Genomic DNA, 7041 nt, shown 5'->3' with positions numbered 1-7041 from the left:
AGCTCTAGATATGCATTTTCACAAGACAATGCATCAACACTCACATTTCATAGCAAAATCACATGTAGAATCCAATAAATCATCATATAGGTAAACAAAATTGATTTTGTAGAGCATGGGTTACCTCATTCGCTTAACATCCAAAAACAACGCCAACTTAGGCTCAACTCACAAAGCCAAGCTACCAGAAACCTGTGGATTAAACCGGATCTTCACTAATTAACAAACGAGCTAATTAAAACTAATTATTCTCATAAGGGTATTTGAACCCTAATCGCTCTTAAGATTAGCCACACCTCTTACTAACTAACCTAAGCTCTTCCTTGTTAACTTGGTCACAACATTAATACACTAATAATTAAGTTCAAGCTAATGCTATAAAATAAAAGCTAACACTTATAAGGCTTAATTACTTAAACCAACCTAGGATTCAAACCCTAGCTAATCCCTTAGCTTAACACTCCCTTAACCACTAGGCTAACACATTACTTAGTAATTTTAATTTACAAAAACTACTTAACACCTTCTAAACAACAAGGATAGGCAAAGCTCACCACTTTCTTCTTCTTACGCCGATGCCACCGCCAAGGTTCTGCCCACCCACGTTGCCGTTCTGCTATCATCGGAGAGCACTCATCGTCGTCCGCACCACTTCACCGAAAGGAGATGAAGGCCGCTACTGTGACCGACCGAGATGGAGAAGGCCCCCAACCACCTTTCCTGCTCTGGCTCGCCGGAGGCAGGGGAGAACGCCGTCGATTGATCGCAGGGGCTGCTCTGCTTCACGTCTACCATCGAACCCGCCGCCGACAAAGTTGCTCGTTGAACCAACACCGCTTGCCGTTACTGCCGTGGAGCTGCTGCTGCATCAAGGCACCCCCATCTCCGACCCTACTTCACTTACGCCGGGAAAACGAAGGAGACAGAGAGGCTGATGGTTTGACGATTCCACATACGCCACCATTGCCTCGCGTTGATGCCGTCGCCCAGAGATGAAACTGATGGCGGTGGTCTGCCGAGACCAAGGAAGAAGGAAGGGGAGAGGGGAAATGCTGTGTTGCCTCCCATCATTGATACAAGGAAGAGAAGAAGTCGAGAGAGAGGGAAAAGGGAAAAGCCGAGGTGAAGAGGACGAAGAAGATGGAGCTGCGGCTCTGCTATCATACGTATGTACACACATATTATAGCCTAGATAGGTTGCCATTGAGCTACAAGTGGGTTGGGTTAAAGAACAATGATACACCTTGGGCTTAACACTTTAATTTTGATGGAGATGGTTCATACATTAGGCTTGACATTTTGGGCTTACACAATGTCACATATATAAATATAACACATATTTTTATACAACATATGGGCTTGACTAGTTTGGGTTCAAAGCTTGCATAACATATAATAAATAAATACATTTTGGGCTTAGGATGACAAGTAAACTTCTAGGCTAAAAATCATTTTCTTGTGACCTTAGGATGCATGCTAGAATCTTTGTGTTTATGTTTAATTGTATTGAATGCATGTGCTATTGCTTGATTGAGTCGGTTCTCAGATTTAAATTAGAGTTTCGTAAGTATATATGTATTCCGGTTTCAAAATGAGTTTCTTATATCTACCTATATTGTACTTAACGCGTTGGAGTGGGTTACCAGCATTATTCGCTTACGGTTGTTATACCTAATGTTTTTCAGGTAATGAGCCTTAGCTTCGGAGCGCGCTAGTCAGAGCCTGGGCTTAGTTAGAATAGTTCAATTATCGGCCTGCGTGCCTTGGGGTTGTATTGAATATTGATTCAAGGATTTCTTATGTTTGAATACTTTAGCCTGTGCACCTAGGTTCTCAAACCTAGGTGTGGCATAACACCCCAACTCTTATGGACAATACGATGTTCTATTTGGGAATTAAGTCAATGAATTCACCTTTATTTTACAAGTTTTAAATATCTCAAAATTAGGGGTGTTACACTTGGTATCAGAGCCTAAGTTCGACCCTAGGATGAGACCTTTAAGACAAGACTTTAGGACATTAAGCTTGAACTCTAGGTATTTAGGTACATAGGACTCAAGAAACTTAGGACGCGCGGTGAGGCTGCGAGTTTATCTATCATTATCTGCCTAACTTCCCCTCACTCTATCGTGTGCTTAGTTTAAAAATCCCCTATACTTATAGCATCAAGGTAAGGGTGCAACCCACTAACTTACCATTACGATCAATATTGGCCCTGTAGACCACCAGAATGGCGCCAATAAGAAGTCAGTCAAGGACCCCTGAACCCTCCGCTCACGAATCTCTAGTCCAGAATCTACAGCAACTGACTCAGGTCGCCCAAACGCTAAGCGACGCTATCCTCCATAACAACAACCGACCACCACCACCGCCAAACGGGAACTCAGATGTCGCTCGCCAAATCTCGAACCATCGCCGCCTACTTTCTCAGGGGGAGAGGACCCCATAATCCTCGAAGAATGGATCCGAACCTTCCACAAGATCTTCGAGGTAGTAGAATGCCCAGAGGGACGCCGAGTAGAAATAGCTTCATTCTACTTCGATCACGAATCCGATCTTTGGTGGGTCCACGAAGGACCTACTTGTAGGCAAGAACTAGGGTTCAACTGGGAATCCCTAAAAGTGCGACTACGGGGACGATTCTACCCCGCACACAAAAGGGCAGCCATGTACGAGGAATTCTTCCACCTAAAACAGGGGATGGCCACGGTCATGGAATATCAAAAACGATTTCTCGAGCTAGCTCGTTTCGCGCCCGAATTGGTGCTTACAGAAACGACCAAGATAGAGAAATTTGTGACGGGCCTCAACTTCGAAGCCCGAAAGGCTCTAATCGTAAGCAGACCCCGAACCCTTAACGAAGCTTACACCAGCGCCGCTGACCTCTACCGGATCCAACTTCTACAACGAGGAGTTCAGGAACAGATCCGTAAGAGGAACGCGGGAGGAGGGGCACCGCCCATAAAAAGGACCAGGAACGACTCTAACACGAGGACGGTTAACCCATCTAACCAACGATCGTCTATAAGAAACAACGAAGCCAACGCAAGACCATTCCTTTGTCGAAGATGCAACAAGGATCATAGGGGCAAGGACTGCCTGGGGAACCCCTTGCAGTGCTTCAACTGCTGGGGAGAAGGACACAAGTCCTTCCAGTGCACTCGACCCCCGATCACAAACCCTACGGTCATGGGACAACAAGGGAACGCGAATAACCGAGGGAATTATGGGGCTCCCAGAAAGGTATTCGTCATTAGTCGCACCCACGCCGACCTTGAAACTGAAGCCAACATCGACGCAAAAAATGTGGCCCTAGGGGACGAGGATCCTGCGAACCAAACAGGGGAAAATCCGGAAGAAGAATTCTGCTTAGGATAATTTGTGAACCCCTATAAATAACACTTTTAGTAGAATCGCTTATTTAGCCCGATTATTTAGAAGCTCTCATACATTGAATAAAAGGCAAAATCAATTAATTCAATCCGCTTAAATTCACCGACTACCACCCCTCGGGGTAAGAAGAGGACTATTATCCCCGCCTCTATAATATACAAATCCTAAACACAACACATTGCGAAAGCAAAAGTCCGACGAGGGGACCCAATCAGACCACTTACAACACTGGAATGGTAGAAGGCCATGGCAAGGAAGGGGTGCACAAAAAAGACTAATGCAACCAGTGGGAATGGAACCTTAGACCTCTCACAAAAGCTTTAACCACTAGGCTATAAGTGTTTCTTGAAACCTTAAGGGAACACGCCTTTCTTAAACCCCTCCAAATCCTTAAAACCCACAAAATACCCAAATCAAAAACCCTTCTCCTTCTTCTTCCTCCCACTTTCTCTCTCTCTCCTCCCTTCCTCCTCCCCTCTCCACACCGACCGGCCACCCGCATCCCATCATACGCCGGACGCCACCACCAACCACCGTCGATGTAACACCCCGTGTTACGACCCCTAAAACCAATTAATCATTTAACCAATTATCCAAAGAAAGAATTAAATTACAATAATTAATTTGGAAAAGGCCCACCATAGTCCGTGGGCCCTCATCTCTAAATCCAACCCCTAGTCCTAAAAGGAGTAGAGTTAGCAAGCCTATAGTATTTGGGCCCTGATTAGGACTCTTAGATATATAAATAAGGGACATAAGGAGGCACCTAGAACCCCCACCACAATAATCTCTCACCACACAAGAAGTTCCAAGAATTCCCTTAGGAGAAATCAAGAAAGAAGAAAGCTTAAAGAAAGACCCTTCATAGCCAAGGAATTAATTAAGGCTAAGAGGTAACCCATGTCTCAACAAAACCTATTTTCATAGCTATGATTCCCCCCTTAGGATTTCCCCCATATTCTTGTGTGTTGATGATTCGTGATAATGATCTTGATAATTGGTGTTATGATTCCATGGGTGATCTTGATGATAAGAGGTTCTTGATGATTATATGGTGTTCTTGATGTTCTTGATGATTATATGGTGTTCTTGATGTTTATATGATATTCCTACCGAATCTTGATATTAGAAGATGAATTGTGTTCTTGTTGATTTAAAAATAATTAGAACCCTAGGTTGTATCGTAGAATTCGTATGGTATTATTCTTGGTATATTGGGTGGGAATTCGTATTTTGGGTGTTGATTATGTTTAGAAAAGCACGATAGGTTATGTGCCATATGTTCTTGCTTTTGAATCCGTTAACTGTCTACGTGTTGTTGTCAATTGCGTTTGAAAGTGTCTAAGCATGGTCTCGGGTTCCACAATGGTTCCCGGGGCGTTTTTCTGTGATGAAAGAATCAGTGGGGGTAGGGGACCCGCCACCTACCCGCGGCCAATGTTGGTAACGCCGGCAGCCGGCAGCCGGCAGGCGGGCAACTGCCCGCCGGGCACCCGCTGCCGCCGGCGGGTGACCCCTCACCCACCGGCTACCCGCTGGATTTTACCCTACCTTGGGATTTTGGCCAACGAACTCCGTCTATCGTGCCTGTGTCTAGTTTGATATTTCGGGTACCGTTCGTAGGTTGTATAAGTCTTATATATTGCATGCTAGTTGAATTGGTATCCCGTTGGCCTAGGTGTAAGAAGTATGAACCCCTTAGGATCACTCTTAGTATGTGGATGATCACGCATAGGTTTCATTATACGATTTTTCCCCCCTCCCAATGTGCTAATGTGGGCTGCATGTGCTTGCTATGTGTTATGTATGCATGATACCCCAATTCGGTTGCGATTGAATTGGTTATTCCTGAGTTGCGGTCAGATTTACACTCTCTCGGGCTGCGGTCCACCGTTTGGTTGCGATCAAACGTTTTACATGAGTTGCGGTTCATATTCCTGGCTGCGGTCAGATGACTACTCTTGGGCTGCGGTCTACTGTTTGGTTGCGATCAAACATTATGATGAGCTTTGGTTCATCAGTCGGTTGCGATCGACCCCTCCGTGTTGCGATACGGGGCAGGGTGCTGCGGGGCTGTGTCAGAGCTATATGCGCTGACCCTCATGTATGGGCATGCGATTGGTCCTGTGGCGCCAACAAAGTGTGCTATGTGATGAGATATGGATGATTGGATTGTTATGAAAGCGTGACCATAGGATACATGCTAGTAACTGTATATGCTTGATTTTGACTATTGGCTGTGCTTATCTCTATCTGTCGTGTCTGTTCCCTACACCTGTGAATTGTGCATGCTTGGTTATGACTGTTGGTTATGCTTATCCCTATCTGTCGAGTCTATTCCCTGTTTTGAAAGCTAGAGTCTCTTAGGATATATCTTCATGCTTTGAAATGGTTTTCGTATATCTATGTATATATCTATATGTATTGTATTTCAACGCGTTTGAGTGGGTTACCAGCACCTCTCGCTGAACAGATATATTTGGCTTTCAGGCATAGAAGAGTAGACACTGGAGCGCGCTAGAACCGTGGAACGTAGAAGTAGACAGTTTTCCCTTTTGGCCTGCGTGCCATGCTTATGCTTGTACTTGTTGAGGATATTAGTTAGTTAGCCTGTGCAACTGAGTTCTCTAACTCAGGTGTGGCATAGCACCCTGTACTATTTATATTATGTTTTGGGATTTAATGAGAACTTACCTTTATTATATAAGTTTCAAAAGTTTAAAAATTTCGGGGTGTTACAGTCCACCTCCCGTCTAGCAACAACCCCGCCCGACTGTCGCCGTCCACCGCCCCCAGAGCAACCGCGACCAACACAGCGCCACCGGCGACCTTCTCACCTCTGCCCGTTCAACACCGCGGCCACGATCTCCGGCCACACCACTGGTCACAACCCGCCCAACGACCGGCCAAGCCTCCCCGGGAACCCGCTGCCTCCGCCTAGTCACGTCCACTGGAGCAAAACAGCAACACCGCCGTCGCACCTCGTCGACCGCGAACCACCGCCCTCCCACACAGTTCCAGGCGGACGCCACGCCACGATCACCCAGGCCCCGCCATCGACACCCCGCCGTGTCCCGCCATCGTCGGAAGTCCCGCCAAAATCCTTGCCGGAAAAATCACCGGGAAGGCCCCGAACCATAACCACTCCAAACGATGCCAAAAAAGCCCATCGGTACCCAAGCCGGAATGGAACAACACCAACTACATGGTGATCGGAGGTAAAGCACTCGAACCCGACCAATTCTCTTCGGGGTTGGTTGATATGCTTAGATTCCAAGACATTTTTGATACCTATCCCACCATTAAAGGAGATACGTACCCCGAATTGGTAAAGGAATTCTATTGTCACTTGGAGGCCACCAAACTGGGAACAAGTTGGAAATCACCTCCCAGGTCCGGGGCAAGGAAATAGTGATCTCCGAAGGCCGCTTGGCTAAACTCCTAAAACTGACCACCACGGGTGTGTCAGACTATGACCGAAAGGCATGGATTAGTACCCAAAACATAGGGTACGAGGATTACCTCGGGTATTTGCTAGGGAGAGAAGGTGGTTTTACTTCGGCTACAAGGCCAAACAAGAAGCTACTAACTGCTGAGCAGAAACTGCTAGTTATGATTGTGTCCGACAGCTTATTGCCCATTAATAAC

The sequence above is a fragment of the Ipomoea nil genome, unplaced genomic scaffold (genome assembly GCF_001879475.1).
Source record: "Ipomoea nil cultivar Tokyo-kokei standard unplaced genomic scaffold, Asagao_1.1 scaffold0216, whole genome shotgun sequence".
Classification (NCBI taxonomy): Eukaryota; Viridiplantae; Streptophyta; class Magnoliopsida; order Solanales; family Convolvulaceae; genus Ipomoea; species Ipomoea nil.
This window is presented reverse-complemented; position numbering follows the sequence as displayed.